The sequence below is a fragment of the Cyprinus carpio genome, chromosome A19 (genome assembly GCF_018340385.1).
Source record: "Cyprinus carpio isolate SPL01 chromosome A19, ASM1834038v1, whole genome shotgun sequence".
Lineage (NCBI taxonomy): Eukaryota > Metazoa > Chordata > Actinopteri > Cypriniformes > Cyprinidae > Cyprinus > Cyprinus carpio.
In genome coordinates, this window is record NC_056590.1 from 9,016,141 (window position 1) to 9,037,230 (window position 21,090).

A 21,090-nucleotide genomic window follows, 5' to 3' on the forward strand; every position below is an offset into this window, starting at 1 on the left:
TAATCAGCAAAAAGCGGTTTAAAATCATATTAAATCAAGTATAGCATATCACACGGCAGGACTTCCAACATTTTTATGTCAGCAACTCAAGTCTCAAAAAATGGCAGTATTCAAGGGTTTGCAGTTGTTGTTTTTTTTGTTTTGTTTTTTCTCAGCATCTTTCTCAGTGCACTCAGAAGTCTTTTACAATGAGTTTTATGTTTCAAGACAGCTACTGTTGTGGCGAAACAACAGTTCTTTTACATAAAATTCAGCCCATCATTCTCATTAGCTGTGTTTGCATGTGTTCTTTCTAGCAGGGTTGTGTATCATTCAGAATTTAATTTCAATGTAAAATTCTCTTTTCACTCATCGTCTGTGAAGTGGTGCAGGTCATTGTTCCACAAGTGCTTGCTTCAAACTATCATCCGCAGACATCTTGATCTGGATGCTGGAACGGGTGTTTTTACTGCTTGATTAATATAAGCATCATTGCACAATGCTTTGTGTGCTTGTCGACTCCTTATTTGGACCAGCTAAAAAGTCTGCTGTTTAAAACAAAGAAAAGGAGGATGTTTCATGTGAGTGCAAAGACATAGGGAAGCTCCGTGCAGTGTGTACATGCCAAAATATTAAATCTGATTTGAAGTTTGTGACATAAACGCGCACTTCAAACTCGATCTCTTTATTTAGTGTTCAGGTAAAGACTATGTTCAGATTCATATATTTTTGTTTGCAATGATGTTCATGTGAACGTGTCTAATGAAGCCTTCAACCAATTATTTCCAAAAAGAAATACAAAACCTGCACTAATTAAAAAAAAAAAAAAAGACTGAATCCAAGATTTGGTCTTAACATAGCATAATGAGAGATTTACAAGCAATTTTTAAAAGGCCAGTCATTTTTGACCCAGAACACCAAATTAGATGAAGAATTTCTAATTTCGCAGCACATGTAAGCTAAATTTTGTGGTTATTAAAACATTGTTTAAAACCTTTTTTTAAACATCCAACTTTGTTTTGACTTTTTGGGAGGATTTGAACTCTAGTATATTCTATGTATGCGTTTATCCGGGTACAAAGTGCTATTGAGGACAAAACGTTTTCATACATCTCAACCAGATGCGTTCAGGTGACAGTAAGTTCTCTGAATACACACTAACACACAACGATCTTGTCTGGCATAATGTATGACTGACAGACTGGCCTCGTTGTTCTGCTAAACTGCCACACGGTTGGCTGTGGGCCCTCACCTTTCATCTGCAGGCATCTTTAAATGGGAAAATAAAGTCTGGCCTCATTATGCCTGTGTCCTTGACAGTGTGATGGCACCTTGAAAAGCATGTCATGCTGAAGTAGTTTTAATGGAGCTTAATCTATCGAAAGATGCAGTGTTTAGCCTGCTAGCGCTGAACCATTCATAGCAAAGACGCTAGTCTCCTCATAATGAGGCCGTAGCTCTCAGCGGCACCGAAGACAGAGGAAATATGGATATGCTTATCAATAATTCATGTTGTTGTCTAGTAGTATTGATTGCACTCTGTGGAGAGAAGATTCCTCAAACATGAATGTCAACGAAGTTTCATTTAAAATTGAAGTGGAGAGTCAGTGGAGAAATGAATTAGAATTCTATCTTTGGCTTTTTTCATGGCTGAGGCGAGCTAATTTTGGGCTGTTTCTATGTTTCTTGACAGAACAAACTCCCTCATGATTGTCCTTTTGAGTCTAAACTGACGCCTTTATGGACTTAGACGAAGCATGTGATATTGTGCTCTGAAAAGAACGTCAATTGAAAAGCGATCCTTAAGCCAAGAGCGTTAGGTTTTCTTTTAACTCATAGAATATTTATTACCCTCTAATCAATACTAAAAGTTGCATGGTGCATTTTTGAAACCTTTATGAAGTCTTCAGTTTAGTGTAAATACACTTATGAGTTTGTTTGAAATGATGGCTTGTACTTCGCCTATAAAAGATTCATGCTTGCAAGTGATGCATTGATAATTTGTATTTGCTTGTATATTTAACAATGTTATCTTGAATTCACCATGATTGAACTATATTGAACTATATATCTGACCATTCTGACTCTTGTCTAACTTTATTGCCATGTGATTTAAAGGGATACTCCACCCCAAAATGAAAATGTTGTCATTAATGACTTACCCCCATGTCGTTCCAAACCCGTAAAAGCTTTGTTCATCTTCGGGACACAATTTAAGATATCTTGGATGAAAATCGGGAGGCCTGTGACTGTCCCATAGACTTTCAAATAAATAACAGTGTCAAGGTCCATGAAAGTTATAAAAGTCATCGTCAGAATACTCCATCTGCTATCAGACATGCAATCTGGGTTATATGAAGCGATGGGAACACTTTTTGTATGCTCTTCTGTATCATTTGCGCCTCAAGGATGCGCTGTTTCTATGTGTATTTAGCTTTGATTTGAAAGAAAACAGCGCACCCTTGTGGCGCGGATGATACAGAAGCGCATACCCAGCATATGGTGATATAGAGAGACACAGAGAAGACAGATGGAGTATTCTGACAAAGACTTTCATACCTTTTATGGACCTTGACACTGTTATTTACTTGACAGTCTAAAGGACACTCACAGGCCTCCTGGTTTTCATCCAAAATATCTTAAATTGTGTTCCCAACACAAAGAAGCTTTAACGGGTTTGGAATGACATGGGGTAAGTGATTAATGACTAATTTTTCATTTTGGGGTGGAGTATCCCTTTAACCTTAATTCTTAATGTAATACTTGACTCAGCATTGTTACTTATTAATTTTGGCCTTTTTGCTAATTTAATTGTAAGGATATGATATTGAGTGACAGTAGGAAATGTTAAATTTGAACTTTAAGTACATTGCCCAAATAAGTGCCCTATATAGTGGGGTGAAATATGTGCTAACTACTGTTTTGATACCTACTTAAGTAGGTATTTCTATTATTATTCTTAATATTATTATCATCATTTAAATATGGATAAGCAAATTACCAAATTTATTGTTTTTATGTTTAATTTTAGTTTTTTTTTTTTTTTTTTGCTTAAGTATTTGTGCTTGTAATTTTTTTTAATTAGTTTTTGCTTTTTTATAAACTGTATAATGTCTATATAGTTTTTATTTTACTTTTAGTTATTTTAGTACATCAAGTAGAACAAAATGAAAATGAGAAATATTGCCTTGGTTTTAATGTTAGGTATCTATTATAACCCTGAAAAGCATGTACATATACTTCTGAGGCAAGTAGGATTTTGACTTGTCCAGTTACAAAAGCTTATGACTGGAAAATACCTATTAAAGCCTAAAGGCAGTTCAACACAAAGGTTGTTCCAAAAGGTAGGTTTCTTATTGTTTTACCTGATCTTTTTGCCAGCATTATTTGTATTATTTGCGTAGACTCCCAGAGTTGTACTGAGCTCAGTTAAAAATTTGTACATTTTCCACAATATATTTAAATTTAAATTTTTAAAGTTGATAATATGCTAATGTAAAAAAAAATTCTTGACCAAAAAAGCTTAGTATAATGGAGAATGGTGGCACTGAAGACTGGAGTAATGGTGCTGAAAATTCAGCTTTGCCATGACAGAAATAAAATACACAATATAAAATACAAATATATTCAAGTAGAAAACAATTATTTTACATTTGATAATATTTTTAGTTTCAGTCCATCCCCTTCAGGATACTTACTAAACCTGTTGAGTTTGAGGGTGGTATCCATCCTTAGGGCAAATGGGTCTTCACCGGGCAGAGTCCATATTTCAGCTGGGTTATTGATCACGGCCTCCTGTGAGATTAGTCGTGTTACCCTCTCCCTAATTGGGACTTGCACTTTAAGTGGATCCCCGCAGAGGAGATTTAAAATTCCATTAACGCCGTTGACAGCCCCAGCTAGAGAAAGACGGCCAGGGTCTGATCATTGTCCAAAAGCTTTTGAGGTAATTGATGATAAAAAATGAGTCTGTTGCAGCACAGTGATTGATAACCCTGACGGGCTAATTATACACTTGGTTTTTCCCCCATCCCTTGTCCTCTTATGAGAGAGACCAGTCTAGACTTCTTCTGAAGTGAAAGCTACAGATGAAAAGGGATCATAATGTTCTCTCAGGTCACTAGACAAGAACATAAATGGTCTGGATTGAGCTTATTGATTCATGCATGGCAACCTGATGGATGAACTAATCACAGCAGCTGTAGAACTCCAATCAGTAAAATAACATGGACGAGACACATCTGAGGTGACTTTCACAGTTCTTCAAGCTGTGGGCTCATCATCTGTCAGAAAAGTGAAGTTTAGTCAGATTATTAGCATTGGGAAGTGAGAAACTGTCCTTATTCAGAACTGGTTCCATTCAGAAGAAAAAACACAGTAACCAAATGATTTTGATGATAAATAAATATAGTTTTGTAATGATACATTGTATTTTATAGAGAAAAAGAAAATAATGAATGCATGAAAGTGTTTTTTTTTTATGTATTTAGTTATTGTATTGCATTTATGAGGGATAAAAGAGAGTAATTCATTGAGAGATGGTACAGAAAGACTGTTTGTGTATAAGCTTAAAAAATAGCCGAATAATGCATAAATTATCTTTGTTTTGAAAGATCTTTACATTTTCTGAAGTGTTGTTAAGCAGTTGCTCAGAAAGGGTGATATGACAAAAAAATGTAATCTCTTTTTTTCAGAACTTTTGACAGATTCAAGATAATAATAGTAATAATCATATGTTTTATTTACATTGCACCTTTCACAAACCTAAGGACACTTTAGATTAAGTTGATAGATAACATGAACACAAATACAAATATTGATCAGATGAATAAAATCTTATAGTGTACAAGATAAGTAACAAAAGCAAGCTGAAACACAAGGCAGACAATCATTTAACAAAACATATTGTAAATAAGTGAGTTTTGAGATTAGTTTTAAATGTCTGGAGTGAAGAGACAGCACAGAGGTTTTGAGGAAGTTTTGTTTCTTAGGAGCTGAAATGCTGAAAACCTTGCCACCCACACTAGATAGTCTGAGCTTAGGTACTGCAAGCAAATTGTATTTTTTGGGAAATGTAAGTAGCCTGGGTGCCAGCCCGAACCCCGCCCACAACATTTTTTGGACAGGAAGTTCGTCTGCCTAGAATATGAGTATGACGAAGTCAGGCTAAAATGTAAGGGCATGAACAGCTGAATTTTGAGTTGGCTGCAAACCATTAAGGGCTTTATTGGGTAGACCATATAACAAGGAGTTACAATAGTCTAGGCATGAAGTTATAAAAACATGAATAACAGTTTCAGCATCTTTGAAATTTAGTGAGGGTCGTATATGGACAATATTGATAGATGATGGAAAAAACATCCGTACTTTAAGATCATGTTGCCAAGATGTTAAAGAAGAGGGAGGAAAAGCAGAATTGGACTGTGCAGTAAAATAGACTTGCTAATCCTCAGCTTAACTGTGGAAATTAAGACCATGGTGCTGGATGATCTGACCCAGAGGAAGCATGCAGATTAAAAACAGAAGTGGACCAAGAACAGATCCTTGAGGCACTCCACGAAAAAAAAAAAAAAAAAAAGATACAGAGCGAGATTTGTGTTTATCAGTGCTAATGAAGTGTTGCCTGTCTGAGAGATATGAATTTAGCCACTGCAGGACAGATAATGATTTCACTCAAAAAGTCAAGCAAATTCAAATACAAAATGACTAAATGTATAACACATTCGTCATGTGAGCGGTTAGTTGTAATGTTTCATAATAATTTTTTCCTAGATTTCTAGATTTAATAATAAAAATAAAATCATGGCAGAACAATACATTTCAATTAACTGACAAAATTGGAAAAATAGCCCAGCCCTACATCCATAAGTGGATATCAGGCTAAAGGCTAAATCTCTGTAAATGTGTAAAAAGAATGAAAAGGCAGCTGGTGATCTGACTCAACCTTGTATTCTTTTTATTTCATTTATTTATTTATTTTTAGCTCTAACACATTCCATGCTGGAAGGACTGCAGCTGTCTCTCGTAACCCGCCGGCTGTACTGTCTTTCTGTTCTATGGCTCCAGTATGTGAGCTGTTGATTTGTTTTGTCGGTCGCTGTCTGTGGTTGTGAGTGCGCGCTTCAGCTGACCAGTGTGTGCACAGAGACCTTGCCAACACAAATTCCGCTCTTCAATGTAGTAAGAGTGAATCATACCTTATTTTCACCTCTGCAGGTACGGACAAGAGTGGAATGTCGGGCTCACACACAACTTCATATAAACAGAGAGTCAGGCTGTCAAAGACAATATAAAATCTTAATTGATCTAATTTATTGCTTAATAAATGTCCCTTGTGGTATTATGCATGATTCATCATGTTGTAACTTACTGTATTGCTGCAGGATTGAATTGGAAGTCCACTCAACAGATGAGAATGGTCTTTTTGTAATGAAGAAAGAGAGAGAGAGACAAGAGTTTGCCTTTAGTCAAGCGGTCCTCTTTGTTGACTTTAATCAAAACATAGCGATCAATCCATGAAACTTTAACCCACGGTATTTCACATTAGAAAGTAAATGTATCAGTATATACAAACATTCAGTGATAACAAATAAATAGTTGAATAAACAAAGTAATAAATCCTATCAATGTTTCACACAACTCGCATAGCAGACTGAATTCAGGTAAGTAACACAGGTAAGTCATAACAGTATCTGTTATATTGTATTTCTGTATGCTCACACTGGCAGCTGTTAACCTTAACATTAAAAATAAACCCATTAATACTGTAAGTACATTATTTACTTGACCACTTCAACGTCAATGCAAAGTGTTAAACACAAGTGAACCCTATGACATGACAGCTGTTCTGAAATTACTTATTAAATGGGTATCTAATTGAAATACATTAACTGGACAGTAAAGTATGTGAATTTGTAATTTTTCTTGACATTTGGCCATTTTACTAACCTTTTTGTAATGAAGAAAGAGAGAGCTAGAGAGGAGAGTTTGCCTTTAGTCAAGCTGTCCTCTCTGTTGACTGAAGACGTGCCATAGTCACCATGGCAACTCTTCCCTCAACTGCCACTCAGTATTTAGAAAATGCAACTTTTTTCTCTTTAATATACACTCGTGACAATATGTTACATACATACATAACTCCAATGTGGGTTACACTCTCCCAGACAAAGAAGATAATAACTCCCAAAGTTTCTTAAAACACCATGGTCTCAATAGACACATACAGGGTAAATAAAAGGTGTGAATGACTGCCATGGCATAAAAGGTTCACCTGGAGGTATGTACAGTCGTGGCCAAAAGTTTTGAGAATTACATAAATATTAGTTTTCAAAAAGTTTGCTGCTAAACTGCTTTTAGATCTTTGTTTCAGTTGTTTCTGTGATGTACAGAAATATAATTACAAGCACTTCATACGTTTCAAAGGCTTTTTATCGACAATTACATGACATTTATGCAAAGAGTCAGTATTTGCAGTGTTGGCCCTTCTTTTTCAGGACCTCTGCAATTCGACTGGGCATGCTCTCAATCAACTTCTGGGCCAAATCCTGACTGATAGCAACCCATTCTTTCATAATAACTTCTTGGAGTTTGTCAGAATTAGTGGGTTTTTGTTTGTCCACCCGCCTCTTGAGGATTGACCACAAGTTCTCAATGGGATTAAGATCTGGGGAGTTTCGAGGCCATGGACCCAAAATTTCAACATTCTGGTCCCCGAGCCACTTAGTTATCACTTTTGCCTTATGGCACGGTGCTCCATCGTGCTGGAAAATGCATTGTTCTTCACCAAACTGTTGTTGGGTTGTTGGAAGAAGTTGCTGTTGGAGGGTGTTTTGGTACCATTCTTTATTCATGGCTGTGTTTTTGGGCAGAATTGTGAGTGAGCCCACTCCCTTGGATGAGAAGCAACCCCACACATGAATGGTGTCAGGATGCTTTACTGTTGGCATGACACAGGACTGATGGTAGCGCTCACCTTTTCTTCTCCGGACAAGCCTTTTTCCAGATGGCCCAAACAATCGGAAAGGGGCTTCATCGGAGAATATGACTTTGCCCCAGTCCTCAGCAGTCCATTCACTATACTTTCTGCAGAAGATCAATCTGTCCCTGATGTTTTTTTTGGAGAGAAGAGGCTTCTTTGCTGCCCTTCTTGACACCAGGCCATCTTCCAAAAGTCTTCGCCTCACTATTTAGGTGCAATCTTAGTAGCCACAATATCCTTGCCTGTGAAGCCATTTTTATGCAACGCAATGATGGTTGCACGCGTTTCTTTGCAGGTCACCATGGTTAACAATGGAAGAACAATGATTTCAAGGCATCACCCTCCTTTTAACATGTCAAGTCTGCCATTCTAACCCAATCAGCCTGACATAATGATCTCCAGCCTTGTGCTCGTCAACATTCTCACCTGAGTTAACAAGATGATTACTGAAATGATCTCAGCAGGTCCTTTAATGACAGCAATGAAATGCAGTGGAAAGGTATTTTTGGGATTAAGTTAATTTTAATGGCAAAGAAGGACTATGCAATTCATCTGATCACTATTCATAAAATTCTGGAGTATATGCAAATTGCTATTATAAAAACTTAAGCAGCAACTTTTCCAATTTCCAATATTTATGTAATTCTCAAAACTTTTGGCCACGACTGTAGTATGGAGACAAGTATGTTGGTATAGAATAGTATAATGTATAGCCCCCTTTTTGCCTAGCTGGTGGCCCATAAAAACCTACAGTGTTAACTGCTATATGTGGCGGCAATGTTGGCTGACCTAGTGTCTCGTATGTGAACGTCTGTCTTCGTCTTCTATCTCTGGTAGATTGCCTAATTTCAACTTGATTATTCAGGTCTGGGCTTGCAACCACTACATCTGACATCTCTTCAGGTATGGCACATACACTATCTGTACCATTTTCATCATCCATGGGAAGTAGGATCTGATCGAGTATGGGTTCTTCTCTTTGTATTTGACTGAATAGGTTTTTTGCAAGCACTCGTTCAGGCACTCGCTCAGGTGGATCTGTCAAACTGGCTTGGACTCTCAACCAGTATCCCCCCAAGTCACAATCCTCATCTGAGTCTGTCGTGTCACTGTCTCTGATAAAGTTACTTCTCTCTTTGTCTCTAGGGTCTTTGTTTGTCTGTATATGTGTCTTTCTTTCTTTTGTAGGTTTCTTTGTAAGCTGTGATTTTGGTGGGGCCTCCACTGGTAAGTCGTTCACCAGCAAAAGTAGGTTTCGATGTAACGTTCTGGTCTTTCTTTTACCTCTATTCTCTGGACAAACTATATATACAGGGTTGTTTGACAGCTGTTCCTTCACCACATAAATTGCTTTTTCCCAGTAGGATCTCAGCTTTCCAGGGCCTCCCTGTCCTCCAAGGTTTCTGACAAGTACCCTGTCCCCTGGCTTCAGTATAACTCCTCTTGTTTTTCGATCATACTGTTCTTTGCCCCTAGCACTAGACTGTCGGCTGTGCTCCTCTGCAATTTGGTATGCTTAAGCCATTCTGGTTGCCTACTGGTCTGCGTACCCTTTATGTGTGACGACTTGTGGTAGGTGTTCTTTCCACCTTTCCTTCTCTTTGTCTGCCAGCATCCTCAATATCTGTAAGAGAGTTCTGTTGAACATTTCCACTGGATTACTTTGAGTATGGTAAGGTGATGTTCGTGAATGGCCTATTCCTGCAAACTGTTGGAGTGTACGGAAGAGCTCATTCTCAAACTCTCGACCCTGGTCATGATGCAACTTGGCAGGGTAACCAAAGCGTGGAATATAATCTTTAAAACGGCACTCAGCAGCAGTCCGTCCTGACTTGTTTTTTGTAGGATAGGCTTGTGAAGTGGTCCATGACTACAAGGATATATTCATAACCTCCATGACTTGGCTCCAGGTGTAAGTAGTCAACACACACCAGTTCCATTGGCAAGTGAGATGTTATGCTGCCCATAGGTGCTCAAGCATGAACAGAAGGTTTTTTCTGTTTTATACATGGGCACCTCTTAGAAACATACTCCTCCACTTCCTCCTTCATGTGAGGCCAATAAAACCGCTCTCTCACTAGATTCAGCACCTGCTCTTTACCCACATGATTCATCTTGTCATGAAGGTACTCCAACACTAAATGTTTGTAGTTGTTAGGAAGGACAAGCTTCATTAACAGATGCTTTGATTTCCTGCTTTCGATAAGTGTTTTTTGTGAAGGTGGTTCTTTTTGTGTCTGACTCTGTTAGTTGTGGATGCTCTACATTTGGCTGGGACGTGTGTACCTCGGTCACTGTTCGTCCCCTTTCAGTGACCGCTTCTCATTTCCCTGTCGCTGTTGCTTCTGCAGGCATCCAACAGCACGATGTCCTTCTTGACCGCAAATGAAACAGTGAGTACAGCCTTGAAGCCCCCTTTCTACACACTGTGGACAGCCACGTGGGTGGGTTATGTGACGGGCAGTAGACTTGCTTGCTGAACACTCACAGCTGCTTCCAGGTGATGGTGGCATGGAGTGTTTCATAGTATTCACTATGCTGGTTAGTGCATCCATTTTTGCGGTAAGTTGTTTTATAGTATCACTATGACTTTTCATTTCAGGGGTTTCTTTCACAGCTTTTGTCTCCTTAGTAGGCTCTTCGCTGAGTTGGGCACAACTTGCCATGCTGGGCTTTGAACGGGATGGTGGACCTAGCCTTCGAAGTCTTTCATTCTCTTCACTCGTAACCTTCATGACGTGCTTCAGGATTTCATCATTAGTTACATTACTATCAGTCAGTGAGGGCTTTAGCTCACTGCAAATGTCCAGTGTGCAAGAACACATCTTGAACTGTCGCTGGGTTGTATTTCTTGTCAGAACCTGCCTGTTTTGCAGCAACTAGTATCTTTTGTTTAAGCCCCATGACCCTGTACAGAAACTGTTGGGGTGTTTCATGTTCACTTTGTTTGGTGCACATTAACTCCTGAAACAATTAAGTGCTACTTCTGTCTCCCAAATGCGACTGTAAAAACCCCTTAAGTTCTCTGATGGTCATGTCTTCTTTGTTCATTAGCATGTCCTTGAAAAATCTGGCTTTATAATCCACAATATCCCTCTGACTATTTCTGCAACACTCAAGTTCTCTTTTACACCATTATCTATCTGCCTACAAACATTATTATAAGTGAAATCTGATGTGTGATCCCCAATTTGACCCCCGTGTATCTTAAATTCCCGGTGTGGAATGTAAGAAAGGCTGCTAATAGGGAACATCCAGTAAAAATGGAGCTGCTTTGGAAATTCAGGTTGGATTGTATGTTGTGTTGCAGTGTATTCTGTTGTGTGGGTGTAGACATATATTGAAGAAGTGTCTTACTGAGCTCTTCATAATCAGAAAGCATCCTCTGTACTTCTCTCTCTGTGTCAGTTCTGGCCATTCTAATGTCCCCTGATCCAGTTACATTGAATGATGATGTTGACTGAACAGGATCAGTACTGTTGAGTGATTGAGTTTTGGATGTAGTGTGTATGTTTTTGTTAATCTCTTGTGAATATACAACTGTGCAGATTTGTTTAACAGTAACGATAACAGTTACTCATACCTTGGTCCTCTGATTCAAGCAAAAACTCACTGGACATGAAGGCATTAATGTGATCAAAATATCTCTCAGAGTCTTCTGGGTCTAGTTCTGACTGGTCTCTTCCTGGTACTGGACCAACGATTCAGCAGTTCATCAAAAGACAATGTGATCAAACACCTCCTAATCTCCCACACCAGGCTTCTTCTTGCACAATCCACCATGATGAAACTTCCCGCAGTTCCTTCCATCACAGTCAATTTCCCAAGATGAAGTCTGCCGTCCTTTCACCACTTTCACACGTTCTGCAACTCGACATCTCTGTAGACTTGGTGATCACCAGCACCATGGCTCCAGTACTACCAAGTCTCTGGTCCCATGGTTCAGAAATCTCTGGATCAACTTCATTGCGTTGTTCAAAGTCGATCCCGGACGAGACCCCACAAATATGTTGCAGACCCCACCCTTTTTGTAATGAAGAAATAGAGAGAGAGACAAGAGTTTGCCTTTAGGTAAGCGGGCCTCTTTGTTAACTGAAGACGCTCCTTAGTCGCCATGGCAACTCTTCCCTCAACTGCCACTCAGTATTTAGAAAATGCAACTTTGTTCTCTTTAATATACACTCATGACTATATATATATATATATATATATATATATATATATATATATATATATATATATATATTATATATATATATATATATATATATATATATATATAGTAACTTTTTTAACAAAATTAAGGTTGGAAATCATTGCATTTTTTTTTTTTTTTTTTTTCACCAGAACCAAATAATGATCATGATTTTCGGTTGCACTGATAAACATCTACTGGAATTCTAATAGAATGTTCAGTGGAACTGTAATTAACTTCCTCAGGCTCGATCTCTGGTTAATATTATTGGCTAATAATTTTTCCATCTGATCAAATCCCTTTGGATATAATTATGTTCCATGCATGGTTATTATAGTAAACTAATACAGAAACTATAAAAAAATGTACTTGAAACAAAATAAAATGTTAACTAAAACATAAAATATAAAACAAAAGATCTTATTTTATATCGGGTAGGTGTTAAAGCAGCATCTCTCATTTTCATTGTTTAACTTAATGTACTAAAAAAACTAAAATAAAACTCTCTGTCTCTCTTTCTCTCTCTCTCTCTCTCTCTCGTTTAGTAATTGAGGTTAAACAAGCTGTAATTGTCGACAAACAGCAGGTAACATAAATCGACTTGATTTGATATTTCTGATCATAAAATATCGGGAAATATTTTTAATTTACTTTTGAAATTATTTTGTGATAAATTGCTTATGTTTTTCTTCATATGTGAATTGATTTATATAAAATTGTCTAATCATTTAATAAATATAGGTTGAGGTTCATAGTTCTGTTTAAACTAGCTAAATTTAGAGCAATAAATTGTGTGTACTATATGTGTGAGAGAGAAGGCAAGAGATGAAGTGCTGGGCAGTGTCATTTCATCAATAATAATGTATTTCAGTTCAAGGTAAATGCACATCTCTCGTCCGTCTGCTGTTGGACTCCTCCCTCGGGATCCTATCTAATCATAAAGGCTATATTTCCATTTCTCTCTATCATTTCTGCGTACGGGGGCCCTTTATATTAGTACTGAGAGCTAAGTCTGTCAAACGTCTTTGACTGCAGAAAGCCAGGTTTCATTTAGAGTTACATCCTGGCCTCCTCATGTGGTCTCCAAAACACACAGATTGGCTGGAGGAACACAATGTAAATGAGGTCTTGGAGAAGGAGTCTGGGTATTAAATCTGGGGTGCAGTGTATCACGTTTCCACAGGGAAAAATTTGGACATTGCAGTTTATTAATTTATGTTTATGAAAATTTTATTATCTTCTAGGGTTATTTATGGATAGTTGCTTTGGGGTTGCTAAGGAGTTTTGAATGTTTTTATAATGTTTCTATGTGTTTCCTGCTAAATAAACCAGCCTAAGATTGTTTGCTGGTCTTTTGGTTGGTTCTAGAGGGGTTTTGGGAACTTTAGGCTGGGAGACCAGCCTAAACCAGCTTAGTCCAGCTCAAACCATCTGGGTTAGGTTTTATTTTTTCTTTTTTTCTCAGCAGGGTTTCTAGATGCTAGGGTGTTCTGAATGATTGCCCACTGGTTCAGGTCTCAATAGCCCAAATCTCTATGGCCACATACACACTGTATAGTTTCACTGTATAGTGACAACCACATTTAAATGCAGGAGCGAATCCCCTAAATTATCGTTTCTTACCTTTACGGACTAGGCGTGTGTTTCCCAAAAGCAACTATGGTGGCAAGTTCCGTCGTTACCAATACAGTTTAATAGAGCTTGCGGCCATAGTTAGCGTAACACACCCCAAAATGATGATTTTGATGAATTTGCGATGATTGACATTGCTAACCATAACAACGTTTTGCCATTTTGCATTTTTGGTATCAGCTATTTTAGTAATATTGCAGTGACCGAAGACTTATGTTCAGTGATTTTATTTTTAGTTTACTTTGCAGAGTGCACTCTTGAAGGGTTGCCATGTTCACTTAGTATAAGCAGCGCTTATTAAGCGTCTTTGGGTTTGTTGTTTGGGCTCTACTCATAAAGCAATTCAGTTTATGGAGGTAATGAAGTAGTAACAAAGTAAAATAGTAAAGGTGCAGGTCGCAATATTTTGGTATGTGGCTTATTTCCAAGAGAACATGTTCGAATTTAAGTTTATTTTTGGCTTGTTCTTATTTGCCATTTGCATTTTATAGCAAGCTCTGGCAACACACAGTAAAGATGTACCTTCTTTCCTTTGATTTTTTGCATCACAACTGATAGCTGTTTAAGTATGTCATTAACCGCTAGTTAACAAAATTAAGTACCATTCTGTACACACTGCATAGAATTTTCTGCAAGTGCAGTTGATGCTACCTGCATTTTTTGAGACACAGTTCAGTTGTAGAATGCGGTTGTCACTCCCATAAATTACTGAACTGTGTGCCCAGAACAGAATTAGGCACTGGTGTTGATTTGGTGAAGTGACAACTGAACAGTGTGTATGCGGCCTTTGATATTCTTGTCTCTAGATATGACTTTAGTAAGTCTCTCTGTAAGTGTATGAGATTTTTGGCCATTTTACCATCCACCAAATGAAAAATCGTGCATCTTAAGTCTTAGAAAAGTAATAGCTTGAGACACTTAGGATGAGAGGTTTCTTCAAAAACCCTTTAGCTAGAATCAAAGCAATAACCAAATGCCTTTCAAAACAGCAAATCTACAATCAGCGCTTCCAGAGAAATTCCCACTGACAGGAACAGACAAAGGGAATCCATCATCACTCTTTTCATTTTATGAAAGATTGATATCTGTTTATTGAAAAATGAAACGAATCATGCAGGTGCAGAACAGAACGGTGTGTTTCTGGGTGATGACCCCTGGCTTACCTCAATCACAGGTGTCTGAGAGAAGACATGTCTCTGCCATGAGTCGCCATGAATAAAACAGCCACGAGCTGAAAAATTCATATGCCAGGCGAGTAACGTTAACAGTCTTAGCACCATGACATGTCACAGCCTAATGAGTCTGAATGGGATTTTTGCACTTGTCTCTCTGCATTTGGATAGCAGCTGTCCTCTGTTGTCAGGGTCTCTGGGTCCCTGAAAGCTTTCTTGTGTCCTTCCTCCTTTCCTGTCACATGGCTTTGGCAAACAGACAGTTTTTAAAGAGAATGTGTCTAGTGTGAAGGCATTTTTTGTTTATCTTAATTAAAGGGATTTTTTAAACATAAACCCATCTGAGCTGAACTGAAATGGAAATGTTAGTCTTTTTTATGCACTTACACTAAATGTGTGTTATTGGCTCTGTTTTTTTCTGTGGGAATTTATTACAGGTGGTAACAGGCAGTTTAGTTTTGCCTAAGGGCATCAAGATTCACGGATCACCCGGTAGGATTTGAACATATATAGAAAATGTATTATAAGGGCATCAAGATTCATGGATCAGTGGGTTTTTTTTGAAATTGTTTATTTGTTGTATTGATTAAATATATTAATTTATTTGTTTGCAACATAAAATACGTCTACAATTGGTAATATATATTTATCTAATTTAAAAAGTCAAACAAGTGGCTAAATGGAACTTCAGAGGTTTTCGGGGAGATTAAACATCATCATGCCAAACAGGTAAACTACTCTCTAGTCCACTTTTAGTGCATTTTTGTGTTTTTGTCTTTTTTTTGGATGTTTTTTTTTAATTTTTTTTTTAATTTTACAGCCTTGTCGTGTTTTAAACTGTATTTTGGAAAACATTCAACCACGGTGTAGTCTGTTTATTTATTTATTTTATTTAATTCATAAATGTTGTGTTCATTGTAAAGGTTGTCACAATGGCCAAAACACTTAAAACATTTTGGAAAATATATTTTTAAATAAAGACTGAACGACAGCAATGATCTTCAAAAATCATAATGTTTTTCCAGTTAGCCTACAAAAGTACGTACATCGTATTTGTTTATAAAGTGATATTTGTATGCATACAGTATATAGTACGGTGTATAATATATATATATATATATTATATATATATATATATATATATATATATATATATATAGTTAGCCTACAAAAGTACGTACATCATATTTGTTTATAAAGTGATATTTGTATGCATACAATATATATATATAAAATAAAACTATTAGTGTAAGATGTTACTTAGGGTAAGTTTTTTGAAATGCATTATTATCCAAATGACAGCAGTTAATACCTTCTTTTTTGACATGACTATGCCCTCTTTATGTCCACACAAACAAGACTAAATTGAATTTGTTCTCTGATTGACAGGTGCATTAGAGACCGGAGGGGGCTGGATCTCTCTTACCTGTCAGGAAAAGGAAATAGCACAAGGAGAAGTCAATACTCTCAATGCATTATAGAAGAGCGTTTCTTTTCTTAATACATCTGCGGGAAACCACACACGGCTCAAGGTACAGCTGCTCAAAATATCAGCATGAAAGATCACAGAAGGAACCTTTAAGGCCATTAGGGTTGGCTAACTACTGTCACCTGATGTCCTATGACTTCATGTTTCTGCATATTGTGTAGTTTAATGGTTCAGTGGTTTGCGGTCTGTAAGATTATTTAATGTTTTTATTAAAAAAAGTCTCATTTAAAAACACTAATATTGTGAAATATTGAAATTTAAAATAACATTTTTCTGTTTTAATGTATTTTAAAATGTAATTTATTTCTGTGATGCAAAGCAGCTGTACTGCTTCATATTTTTCTTTATTTATTTTTTATATTTTTCCATTTTTTTTTTAGAATTCACATTACCAGCATTTATTTTAAATTGTGAATATTTTGTAACTTTACTGTCACTTTTTATAAAATATAATGCATCCTTTATGGAATGATGTTTATATCTATATGGAAAAGTATCTATATTGCATGAAATAGAAATATATAATATAATTTTGATACAACAGATATATAATACCTTTAGTGCAACTTGGATGCAATTACATCTACACCTCTTTCCTCACAAGAGATATTACATGCAACTATGATGTACTGTAACATATTGTTGATTTGATGGTTTTTAGCTTGTGTCCATCTTGAGCAAACAGCTGAGACATGCTGAAACATTAAAGGTCAGTTATTAATTGCCATGTGCCGCAGGAGGGATCTGCCAAACAGAGATTTCACCTCCAGTAGTAATGCTTTCCACTGCCAGGTCACATCAGCCTGTGTCTGTTAAACTTCTCCAGGAATATCCACCTCCCTGCCAGAGTCAATCAGAATACACACCATTTACACTCATTACTGCCCATAAGATGAAATGTCAGCTAGTGTATACGGGCCTGGAATAAATAGACACAGCCCAAGGAGTAGTGGTGTATGCGTATGCGTGTTTCTGATGACCTATGCATGTAATCAGCATCAGGTGAGTAATAAACTAAAGAAACAGGCACCTCTGAATTCTAGACCACATGTGCAAATTAATCACAGATGCATGGGAAAATACCCTCAGGATGTGTGAATGCATGTGTTTGCCCTTTGAGCCCTCATTTAAAACAGCCTATTAGATGATTCAACCTTGTAGAAGCTGTGGAGTTCACTGTTTGCTTCAGTATTTAAAGCATTTAATTTACATTTTTTTTAAATGTAGGTATGTACAGGTGAAAAGGTCACAGTTTAAGATAGCAAGAGAAAATCAGAGGAGAGTGTGTCGGTGTAAGGTCAAGTGTATTTTAATGTCCACACATAGTAAATTTGCTGCAGAACCTGTGTGAACTGCATTAATGAGGCCACAGCTATAATCTTTCTCCATCATAACATCTGCTCTCTCCCTCAGAGAAATTCACCAATAGCTTTAACTCTGCTTGCATCTGAGAACAGCAAACTTCACTATACTGGGTTTGTTTATTGCTCAGTAGATGGTAAATAGTTGTGATAACATATTTAACTAGTGTCAGCCTCAGATGACACATTGACAGACCTGCACACAGTAATAACAGGCACTTACTCAAAATTGAAAGCTTTTGTGTACTCCACAAAAAATAAAAATAAGTATTAACAGTGTGTTTTGACGTACTAGTTTAAGCTTGAAACAAGAAACTGTATGCTTATGGGTCAGAAAAGTGAACTTGTTACACTTTGAATTGTTTACTTTTCTTACCCTACTAAAAAAAATTGTTTGCCTCAGTAAAATTCATAAAATTAATTTCTCTAAATACAAGACAATGTTTTATGTAATTAATTTCTCTAAATACAAGACAATGTTTTATGTAATTTTTCTTCTCGAGTAAATGATGTACCTTGTTTTAAAATCTAAAAATATATTTTACTTTGTTTTTGATTCACTAAAAATTCACTGTAAAGAGCCAACTCATTGAAATCATTTTTTTTTTGGAATCTGACTAGTTGTTGGTTCACTAAAAGTAGTACCAACTCCTTTGTACAGTAAAATATATTTGATGAGGATAAAAAAAACAACAACATTGAGATGGAAAATTAATGAATTAATTGGAATGCTATCAGTTAGCCTTTCATGCATCTCAGACGTCTGTATATATATATATATATATATATATATATATATATATATATATATATATATATATATATATATATATATATATATATATATATATATATATACATATGAGCATCTACCCAAACCCTCATTTAAACCACATAGCAATGTGTTAACAACCATTAAGAACACCTAAGCAATTGCATGGCAACTTCTGGTAAGTGTTCAGAATAACCTTTCATCATGGCTTTGAGTTTTGCTTCTTCATTTTTTTCAACACCTGCACCATTAATTTGACCAAGCTTTCACTTTGTTGCTTGCTAAAAATAAAAGCAAACTGTGGTTGATCAATTTTCATGTAGGTCAGGTGGCTTCTTTTTGTGTGTGTCTGACAGATGGTGGTTGGATAAGCTGCAGACTAATCAGTGAGACAGATCTTTATCTCACAGGTCACCATTTTGTACTATTGATGATAGTACAGTCTATAAAGTGTCTACAGAGACTGAATGAAGCTGTGTTTATTACCGGTAATCCTCTATACTTGTGGTGTTCTCACTGTCTCTCTCTTTCTCTTCCCTTCAGCCCGTGAGCTTCCCCACAAGGATGGAAAACCCTTCGGCTGTTAATTACCCCAGTCAGCTGTCAAACATATGATGGAATTGCAGACAAATCTCAGATGCTTTGATTAAGTTCACGCCTAGCCTCATTCACGCTGGGATTATCAGGTTCCTCGCCATAAACCCGCCTGAAAGAGAAGTCGAGAAAGAGAAAGCGAGAAATAAAACAAGGGGGAAGACGAGCGAGGGAGAACAAGAGCGGAGAGCACATCATATTTCCAACAGCTGCTAAATATGACCACATTAATTATAGATTTCTCAGCCTCACACATTTTTCTCCTGGGGGTATTTTTAGAAAAGAGTGAGAGATGTATTATTTCTTTAAGCGAGCTGACAGGTGTCGGGGGAATATGGACATGTTCATAGAGTTGTCAGCCCGCCGTGCCGCGTCTGTTCGTCGGTTAGGTCGGACAAGTATCTAATTAAATCAATCTTAGTCTTTATAATCACAGGTTTTTCATTTCAGCAGGCATCAGTCATCCAAGATAAGTACACAGTCTACCTAGAGAAGGACGAGGTGACGAGGAATGGCAAGATAAGGAGAGAGAGAGAGAGAGAGAGAGATAGGCCTGTCCCAAATGCCACATTCAATCCTCGATGTCCTCTACTGATTCTACACTTTAGTGACATAATGCTGCATGGACTTTTGGCCTATGTATGCATGTATTTAAAAAAAAATAAAAAAATTTACCACATACAAAATCCATAATGTATCTTTAACTACACTGATTTAAGTATCACAGTAACATGATACTAACATGAACCGACACATTCAAATCTTTTGTTCCTGAATCAGACTATACTAGTTGCACTGTATGTTTTTAATTTACCAAAAAGATCTAACTCATTAGAGAAATTCATTTGGGAATTTGATTAAATCTGAATGCATTTGATTCACTCATTAAATGAACTGACTCATTAAAATATTTTTATTTCTTTCTTTTATTTATTTATTTATTTCAGATTATGCTAGTTGCACTGTATGTTTTTGATTCACTAAAACGAACGGATTCATTAGAGACATTTGTTTGGGAATCGACCTATACTAGTTGCACTGTATGTCTTTGATTCACATAAAATAACTGACTCATTCGTTCTAAAATTGGACTATACAGGTTGCACAATATGTTTTTAATTCACTAAAAAGAAGAACCTGCTTTGTTTTCAATTCAGTAAAAAACTGATTCATAAAAACCATTAATTCTAGAATTAGACAATATTAGAGAAATGCATTGCGGAATCATACTAGTTGAGTTGTATGTGTTTGGTTCACTAAAAAGAAGCGATTCATTAGAGTAATTCATTCAGGAATTGGACCACACAATACTGCTCTGTTTCTGATTCCCTAAACATTACAGACTCTTTAATAGAGCAGTTTGTTTGGGAATCAGAGTATTTTATTTGTGCAATGTTTGATTCACTAAAAAAAGGTGTGAGAACAAATAGTATTTTATGTTCATATTACTTTCATTATGCTTTTCAGAAAGACAGATCCCTTTCCCCGCAACCTCTTGTCCAAAATGTTTGCCGCTGCTGCTTCTCCTGTGCTTTTGTAGTCCACTTTAAAGCCTCAGTGTGGGTTCAGTAAAAGGGAAAATTGAGCACCAATCAAAACTACTACACAAAGTCTTGTGGACTCATGATACGATTGCACGTGAATGAATCTGGTTTGCGTTTGGGGTTTGGTAGTGATAAAATGAGACCACCAATTTGGCTCAGACCTTCCAGCGCTCATGTTCAAACTTCCCTCTCATTGCGTTAATCTGATTGTTTAATTCACAATGATGGATCACTTTCCAGTGACCTCAAATGCAATAATAGACTCTTCCGAAAGGCTTCTTAAGTAAACAAAGCAGGGCCCTACACATCTGTTGCACATAATTACCCATTAGGGGTATTACTCTAAACAGAGCTAATAACACAGAGATTTCATT

General features: G+C 36.8%; 1 long non-coding RNA gene across 1 annotated transcript in view; it reads left to right on the forward strand.

Moving 5' to 3' along the window:
* LOC122148776 overlaps positions 1 to 20,064 on the forward strand; it is a 40,166-nt gene extending 20,102 nt beyond the window's left edge. Inside the window, exons 2-3 of the long non-coding RNA XR_006162613.1 lie at positions 16,346 to 16,488; positions 19,122 to 20,064. This is a non-coding gene — a long non-coding RNA (uncharacterized LOC122148776). The remainder of the gene's footprint in view (positions 1 to 16,345; positions 16,489 to 19,121) is intronic.
* Positions 20,065 to 21,090: the final 1,026 nt, after the last annotated feature.